The sequence below is a fragment of the Sapajus apella genome, unplaced genomic scaffold, assembly GCF_009761245.1.
Source record: "Sapajus apella isolate SASKATOON/1434 unplaced genomic scaffold, GSC_monkey_1.0 scaffold73, whole genome shotgun sequence".
Lineage (NCBI taxonomy): Eukaryota > Metazoa > Chordata > Mammalia > Primates > Cebidae > Sapajus > Sapajus apella.
The window spans coordinates 1985244-2003411 of NW_022437013.1; the positions used below are offsets into that span (position 1 = coordinate 1985244).

The following is an 18168-nucleotide window of genomic DNA, read 5'->3' on the forward strand; positions in this document are numbered from 1 at the left end:
TAAGATAACCTTGAAATGACTTTCATGTGAAATATATGTGTGGCTGAGAGAGAACAAAACTCTAATTGTGTTCATACTGCAGAACTTAAAATAGATTAATAAAATTAAGCCTCAACATAGTTTGAAACAAAAACAAGCAATGGGGAAAGGATTCCCTGTTTAGTAAATGGTGTTGGGAAAACTGGCTAGCCATGTGCAGAAAGCAGAAACTGGACCCCTTACTGACACTTTACACTAAAATTAACTCCAAATGGATTAAAGACTTAAACATAAGACCTAACACCATAAAAACCCTAGAAGAAAATCTAGGCAAAACCATTCAGGACATAGGTGTGGGCAAGGACTTCATGACCAAAACACCAAAAGCATTGACAACAAAAGCCAAAATAGACAAATGGGACCTAATCAAACTCCACAGCTTCTGCACAGCAAAAGAAACAGTCATTAGAGTGAATTGGCAACCAACAGAATGGGAAAAAATTTTTGCAGTTTACCCATCTGCCAAAGGGCTGATATCCAGAATTTACAAAGAACTAAAACAGATTTACAAGAAAAAAACTAACAAGCCCATTCAAAAGTGGGCAAAGGATATGAACAGATACTTTACAAAAGAGGACATACATGAGGCCAACAAACGTATGAAAAAATGCTCATCATCACTGGTCATCAGAGAAATGCAAATCAAAACAACATTGAGATACCATCTCACGCCAGTTAGAATGGCGATCATGAAAAAATCTGGAGACAACAGATGCTGGAGAGGATGTGGAGAAATAGGAACACTTTTACACTGTTGGTGGGAGTGTAAATTAGTTCAACCATTGTGGAAGACAGTGTGGCGATTCCTCAAGGACCTAGAAATAGAAATTCCATTTGACCCAGCAATCCCATTACTGGGTATATATCAAAAGGATTATAAATCGTTCTACTATAAGGACATGAATGCTATGAATGCACATGAATGTTAATTGCAGCACTGTTTACAATAGCAAAGACCTGGAACCAACCCAAATGCCCATTGATGATAGACTGGATAGGGAAAATGTGGCATATATACACCATGGAATATTATGCGGCCATCAAAAATGATGAGTTTGTGTCCTTTGTAGGGACATGGATGAACCTGGAAACCATCATTCTCAGCAAACTGACAGAAGAGCAGAAGATCAAACACCGCATGTTCTCACTCATAGGTGGGCGTTGAACAATGAGACCACATGGACACAGGGAGGGGAGCACTACACACTGGGGTCAGTTGGGGGGAAATAGGGGAGGGACGGTGGGGGGTGGGGAGCTGGGGAGAGATAGCAAGGGGAGAGAAGCCAGATGTAGGTGATGGGGAGGAAGGCAGCAAATCACACTGCCACGTGTGTACCTATGCAACAATCTTGCATGTTCTTCACATGTACCCCAAAACCTAAAATGCAATAAAATAAATGGGGAAAAAAAAAGAAAAAAAGAAAATATTTATGAGGCATCCCTTTTGTTCAACTCTGTAAAATCTTCACTGTTCAAATGTGAGTTAACATATTTAAAGTAATGATCGCTTTAAAATTTGGTGAAATTTAAATAAGAAACTTTCAGTGAAATCTAGGAAATGTGAGAAGTGATGTCATTGATAGGAATGAATTTGAGAGAGCAGTACAGAAATTGGTTGCCAGTTAAATACTGTTTTTATTGGAAAGAGGGTAGCCTCAAATTCTGGTTATGCATGGAAAAAGAAAAAAACTATGGGTGGAAGTGGAGGTTATATAGAACAAAGATAGCAGTGATCTCATCATCTACCCTCTCCATTCTTTATTCCATGCTCAAAACTTGTGTCAGCTAGATCATTGCAATACTCTTCTCTCTGGCTTCTCTGCCTCCAGTTTTCTATCTATCCAAACCATTCTCTGTAATACAACCAGAATTATCTTTCTATAATGTAAATATGATCACGTTACTCCTCTGTTAAAAATCTTTGAAAGACAATCCATTTCTTTCAAAATTAAGGCCAAACTTGTTACAATGGCCTTTAAGGTTCATCACACTTATGCTTTACTCTCTAGCCTCATTTCTCTTACTCTTCTTGCTCATTCCTGTCATTATCCAATCCTCAAGCTGCAGTAATGCTGAAATAATCAGAATTCCTCAGTCTCATTGTATTTTCTCCTTAGCTTTGGGCTCTTTCCACATGCGAAGTCTCTAATAATCTTTACTTTTTAGAACAGTTTTAGGATTACAGAAAAATATAGCAGAAAATACAGAAAGTTCTCATATTCCTATAACCCCCATTTTCCTTACATGTACAGACTCCCCCATTATCAACATCCCCCACCAGAGGGGCACATTTGTTACAGTTGATGGATGTATTTTGAAACACATTATTATCATTCAAAGACCATAGTTTAGTTTAGGGTTCTTTCTTGGTGTTGTACCTTCTATGAATTTGGACAAACACATAATGACATGTATCCACCATGATAGTATTACAAAGTATAATTTCATTACCCTAAAAATCCTGTGCGCCACCTCCTCCCCTCTCCTAGCCCTTGGCAACCACTGCTAGTTTTACTGTCTCTATATCTTTTGCCTGTTCTAGAATGTCATATAGTTGGAATCATAGCCTCTTCATTATATAGCCTTTTCAATTTGGCTTCTTAATAATAACATGCATTTAAGTTTTACCTGTCTTTTAATGGCATGATAGCTTTGTTTTAGTGTTAAATAATATCTCATTTTCTGGACATACCACGTTTATTCATTCACCTACTGAAGGACATCTTTGTTGCTTCCAAGTTTTGGCAATTATGAATAAATATGCTATATACATTCATGTGTAGGTATTTTTGGTGGACATGTTTCTAACTTCTTTGGGTAGATATACAGGAGCATAACTGCTGTATCATCTGGTAAGAGTATGATTAGTTTTTTAAGAAACTTCCAACTGTCTTCCAAAGTGTCTGTACTATTTCACATTCCCACCAGAAATGCATGAAAGTTCCCATTATTCCACATGTTCACCAGCAGTCAGTGTTATCAGTGTTATGGATTTTGGCCATTTTAATAGGTATGTAAGGTATCTCATTATTGTTTTAATTTGCATTTCACTTATGACATATAATGTGGACTATTGCCTCATGTGCTTATTTGCCATGTGTGTATCTACTTTATCTACTTTGGTGAGCTATCTGTTAAGGCCTTTGACTCATTGCTTAATTGAGCTGATTGTTTTCTCATTGTTGTGTTTTAAGAGTTTTTTATATATTTTGGATAACAATACTTTGTCAGATATCTCTTTTGTAAATATTTTCTCTCAGTCTGCATTTTGTTTCTTGACAGGGTCATTTACAGAACAGAATTTTAAAAAATTGAATAAAATCCAGCTTGTCAATTCTTTTTTCATTGATTCTAATAGGTGCCATATTAAAAAAGTCACCTCAAAACCCAAGGTCATGTAGATTTTCTCCTATGTTATTTTCTAGGAGTTTTGTACTTTGTAATTTAAATTTAGGTCTATGATCCATTTGGAGTTAATTAGTTTTTAATTTTTACTTTGTATGGGTACTCAGTAGGTGTAAATATTTATAGCATACATGAGATATTTTAACACAGGCATGCAATGTATAATAATTCCAGGAGGGTAAATGGGGTATTCATGACTTCAGTAATTTATCCTTTATGTTGTAAACAACCAAATTATATTAATTTAGTTATAAAATGTACAATAAAATTATTATTGACTATAGTCACCCTATTGTGCTATCAAATACTAGATATTATTTATTTTACATTTTTTCCCCATTAACCATTCTCACTTTTCTCCCACCCCCAATCCCCACTACTCTTCCCAGCCTTTGGTAACTATCATTCTACTCTCTATCTCCATGAGTATTTTGAGTTAAATTTTTGTGAAATATTTTGTAATTTTTGTGAAGAGTATAAGGTCTTTGTCTTGATTTGTTTTCTTTCATGTGCATGACCAGTTATTCTAGCACCATTTGTTGAAAACTAATAATCTTTTCAAGATTTCTGAAGGCAGGATTTGGTAACCACTTAATATAATTCCCATAGGACTCATCAGACTTGAAAACTACAAATACTATTTCATGGATTGGTTAAAAGAAAGACTAACTACTCTATGAATCCTTCCTTGACTTCTCCAGGCAGAATTATGCTTCTTTTGTGCTATGTACATTTCTCAACTGTGGCTATTAAATTACTGCATTTTAGTTCTTTGTCTACCCATCTCACTCCTTTCTATACACATTTTTTCTCAGAAATATGCTTAATATAAAGTTGATGCTGAGTTGATAAATGGCTAAATCTATCAATAAATCAACCAGTCTATAACACTAGGTATTTAAATAATGATAGCCATGCAAGAGATCTTAATTTAAGGAAGCATACACTGCTAAAGCAATGTCAATTGATTCTCAGAATAGCAAAAGGAAACAAATGAAAAAGTATCATTTTCAGTGGCCATAATTTATAAACAAGAACTGTTATTTATAGTATTATAGCTAAAAATAAATTAATGTTTGTATTGACAGCACAGATTTCTGAGGCTATCTGGGTTGAATTAATCTATAATAGATAATTATGGGAATTAACTGTGAAAGGAATTTTATATGCCAAAGTGATTGTGCACCTATAAATATTAAAATAGGTTGTTTTAAAAAATGTGTTATGCAAATATTTATAATTAGTGCCAAGGTAAATTCTCATTACAAAATCAACTAGAATATCAGAGGTAAACGATTTATAGCACTCTACCACCTCTAGCAATCATGGAGTAGTTTGTTTGGACCAATTGTACTTCTGAGAAACCTACAAAATCAGGATAACATATAAAATAACATCTATTTGAGTGAAAAGCAACCTACCACAACAGTATGCGTTTGTGGAGACATGATCTCTCAGAGAAGGGAAACATAGTAGGTGAGACTGATTTGGCACCACTAAGTCCCTTAAAGGATTTATACAGACATAGCCAAATGCAGTGACTAAGAGACTGAAAACATAAGAGAGCTGTTTGCAGAACCTCAGATCTGCAGGAGGAAAATTGGAGTTTAAAACTTGACGAGAATGGGAAGAGTTGGTAAACACTTGAGGCTTTAAGTTAGGACCCAGAAGAGTTATATTCCAAGGATAAGGGTGAATGAGAAATAAAATAGCCCTCACCGAAACTAAAGGACAACTTTTAAAATCAGTTAAGTCCCTGATTGAAATAATATAATCTGTCCTTAACCTAACTGCTTGCCAGAAGCAAAATTAAATTGTCCCAGAAGTATAACAATATCCAGAGCTTCAAATAATCTCAACTATTTTTCATATGCAATAATCAGCAGTAAATAAAAAGACATCAGGCATGGAAAAAGTAAAAAATTAACTGAAAGCCAAGAAAAACAGACAATATAAACAAACTCATGTAGAATCTAGCTATTTAGTTTTTAGACATGAACTTTTAAAAATGATTAACAAGTTTAAGAAATTCAGTGATAAGGTAAAGTATTCAGCAGAAGGCTGGTAACCAAAACAAATAATCAGACAGGAAGTCTAGAATCAGAAAATACAATTATTGAAACTAAGAATAGATGGATGAGTTTCATAGCATATTAGAGATGAAGGAAAAAACAGATCGAAGTGTGAGTAAAGACTCATGAGAAACTGTTTAGACTGAAGCACTGAAAAAGGCTCAAGAGACATTTGGGACATGGGGAAAATTCTGATATACATGTAATTGGCATCATGGAAGAGAAGAGCAATCCAATCAGAACATGAGGCAGAAACAATAATTGCAGAGAAATGGCCAAGAATTTTTCAAAACCAATAGATAGGTAATATCAAGCTACAGATTCAAGATGTACTACACACCCCAAGTAGGATAAATGCAAAGAAAAATGCAGGTAGGCTCCTCATAGTAGAACTCACTAAATTGAATTTTTTTTTTTTTGTAAAAGCAGTCAGAGGATGGGAAAATACATATCACTTTTAAATTTGGGGTTACTTTGCTTCTACAAGCATTTCCCTGAAGATGACATAAGTTGAACTTTTTTTATATGGGATTCACATCCAGTCCATGGGAAACATTGGAAGCATACGCCTATATACAGCCAATCTCTGAAGGTGCAGACTATTTCCAAACAGCAGTGTTTTTCTGTTCTGCTACTTAAATGCCTGATCCAGTCTTTCACCTTTAGATTTTTCAGACATGAATCAGTTACCAGCATCTTTGTCCTCATGATATCCCCTTAATTCAGTACATATTAATCTCCTCTGAAATCCCATTATCTGGCTTAGTGAAGTAAGTATACCCCATTGGCATACTTGGAGTTGGAGAGACAGATAAAGGTCAAATTACTTACTTCCCTGTAGGTCATGGTAAAAATTTGTGTGTGAGAACATACATTTACATATATACCTATTTATGTCTTTTCTAAGTGTCATTGGAAGCTTTGATGTGTGTTAAGGACTGATAGAATGAGGTTTGCACTTTTTAAAATATCAGTATGTTTGCAGTTTGATAATAAGAGTAGTTGGGGTAGTAAAAGAGAAACCAGGAAGACCAATTAAGAGACTCCTGAAGTAGCTCAAACTAGAAATGATGGTGGCTTGGACTTGAAAGGTGACAATAAATATAAAAAATAAATAGATACATTATAAAAGTATTTTGCTAGTTTCCATTGAAGTGGCTAGGGTTGTATTTTTTTCTGCTACTCCAACATATCTTTTGTTTTTTATGTCACTATAGAGGGAAGCTGAGTGGGGAGAGGTTAATGTTTTTTCCTCTTTTTCCATACTTAAAAGAGGCAATATTTGGGAGCTGGAGCAAGATTACTGAATAGAACCCTTCAGTGATCATTCCCCCTCAGGAAGACCAAGCAAGAAAGCACATTCATAGAAACCAAAATAGATGACAACCACAGTACTTGGTTTGAATATATTATCAAGGAAAGAGGCATTGAAGGTAGAAAAAACAGTCTTGCATTGCCTATAGCACTCCTCCCTGAACCCTACGTAGAGTAGCATGAAGACAGAATCTGTGTGCTTGGGCGAGAAAGACCAGAGTGAGAGTGGAACTTTGATTGGAACTCAGTGCTGTCCTGTCACAGCAGAACACAGTACAGGGAAGAATTCTGCTGGCACTCACGAAGGGACCATTTAGACCAGCCCTGGGCTAGAGAGAAATTCCCTGCGTTAGGGGAAGGAAAGAGTTCCGGCTGGCTTCACCACCAGCTGACTAAAGTGACCTGGGGCTTGGAATAAATTTGAATGGCAGTCAGATTACAAAGAAGGAAGTTCTAGGGTAAGCCCTGATGCTACAATGGTCTTGGAGGCCGTGGATTTGGTGTATGACCCAGTGCGACACCAGCTGTGGCAGGCAAAGGAGTGCCTACATCACCCCTTCACCAACTCCAGGCAGTACATTTCTGAGAGAGACTCCTTCCACTTGGGGAATGGAGAAGGAAAAATACAGAGAAGTTTGTCTTGCAATCTGGGTACCAGCTCAGCCATAGTAATAAAAAGCAGCAGGCATGTTTCTGAAGCTCCAGAGTCCAGATCTTTGCTCCTGGACAGCATTTTCAGACCCACTGTGGGCCAGAAAGGAATCCATTGCCTTGATGAGATGCACCCAGTGTCAGAAGAATTTATCATTCACTGACTAAAGTAGTCTTGGACTTTGAATAAACAGCAGCAGACAGGCAGCAGTGGCCACAGGCTGGTCTACAAAGCTTCAGGTGCAACAACGTGGAGTGCCAGCTGTGTTGGCCACAGGAGTGCTCATACCAGCATTTCACCAACTCCACTGTTGAATTATACCAAACATTTAAAGAAGAACTAATAGCAGTCTGATTTAAACTATTCCAAAAACTTGAGGCAAAGGTAATGCTTCCAAAATTATTCTATAAGACTGGTATTACCCAGATACCAAAACCAGATGAAGACATAACAACAACACAACTATAGGTCAACATCTCTGATAAACATAGATGTAAAAATCCTCAACAACATACTAGTAAATAGAACTCAACAACACATCGAAAAGATCATTCATCCTGATCAAGTGAGATTTGCCCCAGAGGTGCAAGTATGGTTCAACATACATAAGTTAATAAATGTGATTCATCATATCAACAGAATGAAGGATGAACCTATATGATCATTTTATTAGTTGCAGAAAATCCATTCAATAAAACTTAACATCCCTTCACGATAAAAAATCTCTCAAAAAACTGGGTATAGAAGGAATGCACCTGAACATGATAAAACTCATATAAGAAAAATCCACAGAGAGTATCACACTGCATGGGGAAAAAAACCTGAAAGTATTTTCTCTAACATCTGGAACGAGACAAGGGTGCCCATTTTTATTACTTTTTTTCAGCATGGTACTAGAAGTCCTAGCTAGAGAAATTAGAAAAGAGAAAAATAAAGAATATCCAAATATGAAATGAAGTCAAATCAGCCATGTTGGCAGATGATCTGATTTTACATTATAAAAACCTAAAGACTCCACTACACAGCTGTTAGAAGTGATAAATTCAGTAGAGTTTCAGTATACAAAATCCACAAAAAAACCAGTAGCATTGTTTATGGCATAAACAACCTGAAAAATAAATCAAAAAGTAATCCCATTTACAATAGCTGCAAGTGAAACTAAATAACTAGGAATTAACTGAAGAAGTGAAATATCTCTACAATGGAAACTATAAAACACTGATGAAAGAAATTAGAGTTAACAAAAAAATGGAAAGATATTCCATGTCTATGGGTTAGAAGAATCAATGTTGTTAAAATGTTTATACTGCCCAAAGCAATCTACAGATTCAATGCAATCTCTATCAAAATACCAATAATGTTCTTCACAAAAATAGAGAATGCAATCCTGTAGTTCATATGGAGCCACAAAAGACCCAAAATGGCAAAAGCTATCCTAAGCAAGAACTAAACTGGAGGAATCACATTACCTGGCTTCAAATTATACTATAAAGCTACAGTAACAAAAACAACATGGTACTGGCATAAAAACAGACACAGAGACCATTGAAATAGAACAGAGAACTACAAAATAGATTCATGCATTTACAGTCAGCTCATTTTTGACAAAAGTCCCAAAAATATGCACTGAGGAAAGAGCAGTCTCTTTAATAAATGGTACTGAAAAAACTAGATATCCATATGCAGAACAATGAAACTAAACCCCATCTCTCATCATATAGAAAAATCAAATCAAAAAATAAATTAAAGACTTAAATATAGGAGTCCAAATTATAAAACTATTAGAAGAAAACATTGAACAAACACACCTGCACATTGGCCTGGGCAAAGATTTCTTGACTAAGATGTTAAAACCATAGGCAATCAAAGCACAAATGGATAAATGAGATTGCACCAAGATAAAAAGCTACTTCACAGCAAAGGAAACAATTAATAGAGTGAAAAGAGAATCTACAGAATGGGAGAAAATATTTGATAATTACTAATCTGAGAAGGGATTAATAACCAGAACATACAAGGAGTTCAAACAACTCAATAAAAACAAAACCAAATAATCCAACTTAAACATTTGCAAATAATATGAATGAACATTTCTCAAACGAAGACATACAAATGCCCCACAGGTATATAAAAAATCTCAACATCACCAATTCCCAGAGAAATGCAAATTAAAACCACAATGAGCTATAATCTCATTCCAGTTAAATAGCTTTTTAGGCCAGCCACTGTGGCTCACACCTGTAGTCCTAGGTACTCAGGAGGCTGAGATGAGAGGATTGCTTGAATCCAGGAGTTTGAATTAAGTCTAGGCAACACAGGAAGACACTGTCTCAAAAAAATAAAAAGCTTTTATCCAAAAAACAGGCAACAACAAATACTGTCAAGAATATGGAGAAAGGGGAATCCCGTATATACTGTTGGTGGGAATGTAAATTAGTACAGTCACCATGGAAAACAGTATGGAGATTCTTCAAAAATTTTTTTAAAAAGTAAAAATAGAGCTATTATATGATCCAGCAATCCCACTGAGAAAGGAAATTAGTATATCAAAGCAATATCTGCATTTCCATGTTAATTGCAGCACTACTCACAATAGCCAAGATATGGAATCAAACTAAGTATCCAACAATGGATGAATGGATAAAGTAAATGTGGTACAAATACACAACAGAGTATTATTCAGCCATAAAAAAGAATGAATCCTGTCATTTGCAACAACATGAATGGAACTGGAGATCATTATGTCAAGCGAAATAAGCCAGGCACAGAAAGACAAACTTCATGCTTTCTCCATAATATGTGGGAGATATAAGTTTAAAAAATGAACTTGTGGACTTACGCTGTAGAATGGTGGTTAGCTGGGAAGGGTAATGGGGAGAGGGGGATAAAGAGGAGATGGTTAATGGACACAAAAATACAGATAGAATAAATATGATCCAGTGTTCAGTAACATAATAGGGCAAGTATAGTTAACAATAATTTACTATAGTTTTCAAAATAACTGAAAGAGTGGAATTGGAATGTTCCTAACACAAAGAAATGATAAATGCTTGAGGTAATAGATACTTCAGTTATCCTGATTTGATCACTATGCATAGTATGTTTGTATTGACATATCTTGTACCTTATAAATATGTACAGCTACTATGTATCCATAGCAATTTTAAATAAAAAAATTAAAAAGCAATATTCATGCAGATATGATATATGGCAATGAACTACATTCATTCAATTTTTATTTGTACTAACTGTTTGCTTTTATGAAACTCTTTCAAAGAGACACAAAATGCAGAAAAGTTGAGTCTGCTGTACTAAATGAGGATTATTTCTACATCCTGTAATTGGCTTTCTGCTATTTGGACTCAGCAGTTTCAAAAACGAATGACAGCTGGACACTCTGGTTGCTTGTAGAGCTGTTCACAAATCTGGTTTACTGTATGGGGATGAGGTGGGATGGCACTCGCAGCTGTCAAAATTAGGCAATGTGTTTTTATTTCTTTGTCTTTTTAAAAATAAATTTTACTGTGTGTATTTAAGGTATACAATATGACGTTATGAAATACACATGTACAGTAAAATGATTACTATGGTGGAACTAATTAACATATCCATCATCTCCCATAGTTACCCATCCATAGCCATGGCATAAGCAGCTATAATCTATTCATTTAGAAAAAATTGTGAATATACTACTATTAATTATAGTCTTTATATTGTACATTAGATCTTTTGACTTGTTTCCCCTACATATTTTCTAGTTTGTATCCTTTGATCTACATCTCCCAATTCTCACACTTCCACCCCTCTCTAACCATAGTAACCACTATTTTATTTTCTATTCATATATTTGGCCTTTTTCAAAATCATGCAATCTTTTTCTTTGTGGCTTATTTCACTTAACATAGTGTTCTCCAGGTCCATCCATGTTGTGGCAAATGTCAGGATCTTCTTCTTTTTCAAGGATGAATAATATTTGGCCAATAAATGGACTGTCACTTACAGGAGAAACCTTTCAGAGCCATTGTTTTGTTTACCACCTTTATTTTCTATACACTGGTAAGAACAGAAGCTCATTTCAAGATGAAACCTGTCAACCAGAGTTGTGAAATAATGAGGATGAGCAGAGCCAGCCGTACTCCACCTCTCAATTTCTTTGGATTTTAGCTTATGAGAAAATTTTGTTGTTTTAAACCTCGCTTAGGGTTATTTGTTAATGTGGCTGAACCTAGGCCATCCTTACACAGACACCCGTGAGCCAGTCAATCCTCACTTCTAGCAGGGTCTCCCTCTAAAACAATTGCGTCTCTGGACATTTAACACTGATAGTGACTAAGAACTTACTATCTTTTGAGATAATGTTCTCCAATTTTAAGCAGTAAAAATTATTAAATATTCTTTGTTTTGAACCAAAACTTGCCTTTCTGTAACCTCCACTCAAAAGCTAATTTACATAGTGAGATTAATTAATGAACAGGCACTTGTCTAAATTTCTTCAGTGACATTCTGGAACTTAGAATTTACTACCTGCCTCAGGAAGTGTTCTGCTAAAACTATTTTCTGAAAAAGCCTAAATCTCAAAAAACAGAACACACTGAATGTAAATGAAACAGCACTCTTGAGCAGAAAATTAAATTGGTTCCATGACATGGGTTTTAAGGAAGCCGACATAATATAAACAGTGCTGCAAGTGACTGATAAACTTGCAAACTCAATTGATCCCCTACCTTGGTAATAACCAATTGCAAAAATTAGAGTAATGTGCATGAGCTTATCTCATTCACACACTGTTTATCTAAAAAGAGGTAGAAAATATTTTCAAATAATTAATGGCACTTGAATCCAGAAATATCAATATAGTATACACTTTAAAAGTATCCTTCTGTTAGTTTTTGTAGACAGAACGACCTACTCACCATAATCCTAGGTTAAAATTCAAATTTTGTGGTTCAAAGTGGTCCATTATAACAATCTATTTTACAACTAGTGCAGAGAAATAAGTAACAACCTATTCAGTACAATTTAAAAGATTATATGAAACTGCCATTGCCCCACATCTGTTTCCCAAGAGTCAGTCACATTTTCTGGACTTGCAGTATAATTTATTAATTATTTATCTGAGCTCTTTAAAATCAACACAATTTAGAGAAAGGCTCAACAGAAAAATAAGAAAAGAAGAATATGGTATTCAAAAATGAAGAAATGTAAAAAGACACTATAAAATATGCCTAAATTCAATGTAAATCAAACAGCAAAATTAAAACAACAAGATTCTAATTTTCATCTGATACTGTAATTTTGTTTTCACTAGCAATATCTATTATTGGTAAAGTTTGGAAAATGCACCTTTGGTTTACTGTTAATCACCATGTAAATGACATACAGAAGGATGGGGATGAATACCAATTATGCCTTCCGAATCAGTAAAAGCAAGCAAATCCTAACCTTCTTCCACTAACCTTCCTGTATTAAGACTATCATAAAGGTTGTGACTGGCCACCAACTTCAAGATTTATTCCATTTAATGAAGGGCATGGTAGTGTCAGCCAGCTTTTATGTATCACCTCACATAGTCTCATCTTGAACGCTGATTCCAGTCATGGCTACAGTGAACAGTTTTGTGCAGGTTTCATTCTACCTTATACCAACTGCCCATATCAACCTCTGATATGAGCTTTTCTACAATGTGCTATCCATTTTGTAACCCTTTCTGAAGAATTAGTTAGGACATTGTAGGTTTACACATTATTAGTAGAACTAGAGTAAGAGATAAACATACATCTTCAGGAATAGGAAGGCCTTAGAGTTAATTAAGTTCCTATGCTGATCAATCTCTGAAACTTCTGAGGACAATCGGCTAGAATGTCTGTTGTATTGGTCCAAGAAGTATCAATAAGAACCGTGGAAAATGAGATAAGTCTATCCGATACAGTAGGATTTGTATATTTTATCCATTTTCTCCAGGGAAGAACACTTATTTTATAGGCTTTCCTGTTAATCCTGATGTCTTAAACAAAAAAATGAGCTAACCAGGGAAGGGGAAAGCCTCCCACCCCTTTGACTGCTTATGTGTCCCCTTTTGTCTGTATATTCTTCCCACCCTGCCTCCCAAAACCAAAGAGGGTGGAATAATAACCTGATTTGTCAGATACTAGGAAACTGATTAGGTCACCATTGCTAATGAGCAGTAACTTTGTGATAAAAAATTGTGAACCTCTTCATCCTTCTCCCTCTTTTTACATGGAGGCAAGTTCAGAAAGTGAAGACATCTAGCACATTCTCTCTTGTGGGCAAATGGAATTTAGGCTTTCTTGTTTCTTTGCGTTTGGTGAAAGGCTGGCTGTAAATTTAAGATTTGCGTTGAGGCCCACATATGTTTTTTTCTTCCTTTCTAAGTTACATGCTCCAATTCAGCCTGAGACACCCCTGCATTTCAGATTATATTGACTTGGATAATAAAGTATCATTTCATATCTTATTTAGCATTTTTACACGTGCATGTAGCTCTCTAATGAACCTCTAGGGATTAGCTAGGGAAAAGGCAGAATTTAGGTATCCCTAAATAATTGGGACACATTGCCGTTTAATACCACCAGAACTTTAATTCCAAATATCAAAGACCAGTCTTCTCTATCCCAAAATTAACTTCCCAGTACTTGATACATTGCTAAATAAAATAATAGATTCATGCACATAGTGCAGTTCAAGTTAGGTGTTCCACTTATGTGTTCTCATAGGATCCTCTACTTCCCTGTCATACAACTTCTCACATTGGATTTGTTATTGCCAGTCTCTCTTGCTATTCTGTAAGCTCCAAAAGGGTAAGAACTATGTTTAAGTTACTTTGTATCCCTAGTAATTACCATATTTCCAAGAACAAATTATGCACTCAACTAATAAATGAACATATTATTTGCATAATAACAACATGTAAAATGTTTGGCAGTATCTTCCTGCTATAGCACAATATCATAAACTCTGTGACTTAAACAACAGACATTTATTTCTCACAGTTCTGGAGGATGGGACGTCCATGATAAAGGTATCAGCTCATTTGGCTCCTAGTTGAGAGTCCTCTTTCTGGTTTGCAGATCATCGTCATCTTACTGTGTCCTCACATGACAAAAACAGAGGGAGAGGTTTTGAGAGAGGAGAGAGTGCTCTCTTATCTCTTCTTATAAGGGCAATAATCCCATTATGAGGACCCCATACTAATGGTTTCCCCTTGACCTAATTACTTCTCAAAAATGCCATTTCCCAATACCACCAAGTTGTAGGTTAAGACTTCAACATATAAATTTGGGGGGAGCAAAATTCAGTCCACAGCAGCCAGAAAAGTAAAAGATCTCATAGTACTTGAATTGTATCTGGAATAACATTTATTTTTAAAAAGTATTGTGAGTCTGAGGGTTGACAAGTTTTGGATTTGTACAAAGACTGGTAAAATTATATAACTCTATCATAAAAGTAATCACTCTTTGTCAATCTATAAATTCCAAGGAATATGAAAGAAAATAATTCCCTAAACTGTATTGTTTTGTCAATTTGTTAAAAAATATTTTCCATTTTCAATCAATCATACATGTTATGTTTATTTGCTTTAGTTTGTCTATTTATTTTTTTAGAGTTTGGGACATTGCCATAATAGTTGGCCATAAAGAGGTTATCATAACAGTTGGCTATAAAGGGGTATTATCTGATTTTACCTTTAGTTCTACATACATTTTAAAATACTAAATCATTTTCCTCACTTTACAGAGGCTGAAAGATGCTTATAACAACAGGATAATATAATGAAGGAAATGAAAATATTAACTCCATTTTTTTAAATCTTGCTTTAACATAGATGGTAATACGTATTCTGTAAATTCAGGGGAAATTACTTCTTACAGATTTTAGTCATATGAGTCAAGCAAAAGAGAAATAGGACCTTGCTGAGATAGCTTGGGTATCAGCTCAGGGGGGCACCTCTAAAAATATTAAATATTCATTTATACCAAAGTAAGCAAACTCCCTCTAAGTGATTCCTCAAAGTGAGCTGAGTACCTTTATTTGACTCAAATATATCTTCATTTGCCTGGATGGTTAATTGGATGATTCACTTCATTTGTTCTTCTATTTCACTGACAATTAACATATATACTTTATTTGAATTACTCCTTTTCAACAAAATGGCATTTCACTGTAGGCAACACTGAACACAATTTATATTCTTTAATTACTAAGAAGGCACCTCATGATCTAGTTACAGGACCTCAGGGATATCATAGTAAATCTTGAACATCACAGTGATGTATAAGTGATGTGTAAGAAACTGATTGAACCTAACCTCTTTTGATTTCAGAAAAGAAATCATCAATTTGTTTATATTTTATTAGGTCATAAATTTTACAATATGGTACATAAAATTATTTATAAACACTTTAAATATGGCAATGTCAGTAGCTCATCCATTTCAATCATTAGCTTTTTTTTTTTTTACTGTAGAAATTGGCATTATTTAAATCCTTACTGTTTTCTCTCCTTTTTTTCTCAAAGCACTTCAATTAAAACATAGAAACTATGGAAAATTATCTAGTAAACATGCAGATCATGTCCTAAACCTGATCACTTGTCTCAAAATTTAGTATGTGTCAGTTTAAACATGTAATTACAGTTTTATTTAAAGTAGTATCACATAGAAAATTAGAAAAGCATTCAGGTATTGAACCTATCAAGTGAGTTCTTATTTTAGGAATTTTCTATATAGTTAATTTTCAAAGATTTGTGGAGGAATTGACCAATTTGAGACTATTTTTTTTTTAACCATTGGAAACAGAGAACTGTGATGCCTTCACCTCTTTAACTGAATTTAGCAATTAGATAACAACTGTCTAGTGGTGATGTCTCACCCCACTTTGTCGATAAAAAAATGTTATTTTTGTAACTTCTATAGTTGAATCAAACACAAAAAGCACAATGCCCAAGCAGAAATCACTGTTTCTTATTTCTTTGATTTCTCCCAACCCAACTTTCCCTGTTAGTAAACTGGCAGTCCCACATGGCACTTCTTCTCTTCCAAAAATCCAACAATTGTGTTCATCAGTCATTGCCTAATCATCAAGCCCCTATATGAAAGTGAACCATCATAGGAATATATTTATTCCATCCCCAGAAACACAAAGCAAGATCTGTTTAGAAATTTGTTTTAAACAGTGATTTGTTTTACCCATTGAAGTCCCCCTCCCTCTGTCTCTGCATGGGGGAATTTCTTCCTTCTTTCTTGCCTATTAAACCCTCCAGTCCTTAAAAGCAGTCCACGTGTGTCTGTGTTGTTTTATCTAAATCAGTGTAAAACCAAGGACCCTGGTGTTCTTCCAGTCAGCAAAGCCATATCATCGTGAATTCTTACTCCATCAGCTAATGAAAACAAAGTCAATTGTAGTTGTTGTCTGTGTGTTTTCGTTTTAATTTTGTTTTTAGAAAGATAACTTGGAATCAAATTGCTATTAGCTTTCAAACTCCACTGATTTTGAATCTTGTTGACAGGGTCTATTATTTGTCAACTCAATATACATTATTACTCTTTGCTTAGTGACTATTGTTTTAATTGGGATCCCAATGCACACAGCAAAAAAGATTTCATTTCCCAGGTTCTCTTACAGTTAGATGTGGTATTAAGACTAAGATGTAAGTAGAAGTTACAGGATGAAACTATATTGAAAGTTTCTAAAAGATGGGCAGATGCATGCTCTTGTTGTCCCTTAACCTCCTGTCTTCTTTCTACTAACAGGAAAGTTAATGGCTGACAATTCAGTGGCCATTCTGAACTGGAAATTGTATGTTAGGGCTATGATAGAAGAAAGAAAGAAATTAGATCTCTATGTCCCCAAGGTATCTCTATACCGGCCTGGAATGCCTATCTCCAAACCTCCTTTACATAAAACAGAAATAGCTTCTATCAACTTAAAATCTCTGTTACTTTAGATTTTTTCATTAGGAGCAGCTAAAATGAATCTTACTTGATACAGTGTGAGTGTTCATGGATTAAGACATTGTTTGATAAGAGGAGTAAGGAAAGAATACAAATTGTACTGGCCCTGACATGCCACAAACAATGAGGACTGAAGCCAAATTAATTAAACAACAAACTCAAATACAAAGAACAAAGTCTTTTTGTTTATTTCAGCTCTAATAAGTAAATAACCTAGAAGTAATCACTACCATCCTTACAATAAGGAAAAATAAAACTGAAAATGAATGAGTTATATTCGACCCAGAAATAAAATCACAGAGCAAACTGCCCTTCTGAAATCTGGAAAGACAAGCAAACTCATTGAGTCACAGCTGTAATTTCCTTAAATGAAGCATAAATCTCTAGAGCCATACATAAATTGATAGGGACACCTAAATGGTAATTTTGACAAATTGCTGAAGATGGAGTGTGGACTAACATGAAAATGAGAGACTCCTGGGGTCCACAGTCTTAGGGATGCCCCCACACTTTCATGGACTTTATCTCCAGAAACTTTACTATGTTCTCACTGCCAAGAACCAAGACAGATGGCAGGGCTCTGGTAGGAGGAGGGGGAAAAGTAATATTATGAAATATTTATAGGGCATTCTCCATAACAAAGACCTATTCTCTAGGGGAAAATAATTAACAGAGCTTTTCCCCAGAACCCTGAGAAAATGGTATTCTTTCCACTT

The 18168-nt window shown here is 35.0% G+C and overlaps 1 long non-coding RNA gene across 1 annotated transcript; it reads left to right on the forward strand.

Moving 5' to 3' along the window:
* Positions 1-16008: 16008 nt before the first annotated feature.
* Positions 16009-17628, forward strand: LOC116531938. Its single transcript, XR_004260644.1, has 2 exons — positions 16009-16105; positions 17252-17628. It is a non-coding gene; the product is annotated as an uncharacterized LOC116531938 (long non-coding RNA).
* Positions 17629-18168: the final 540 nt, after the last annotated feature.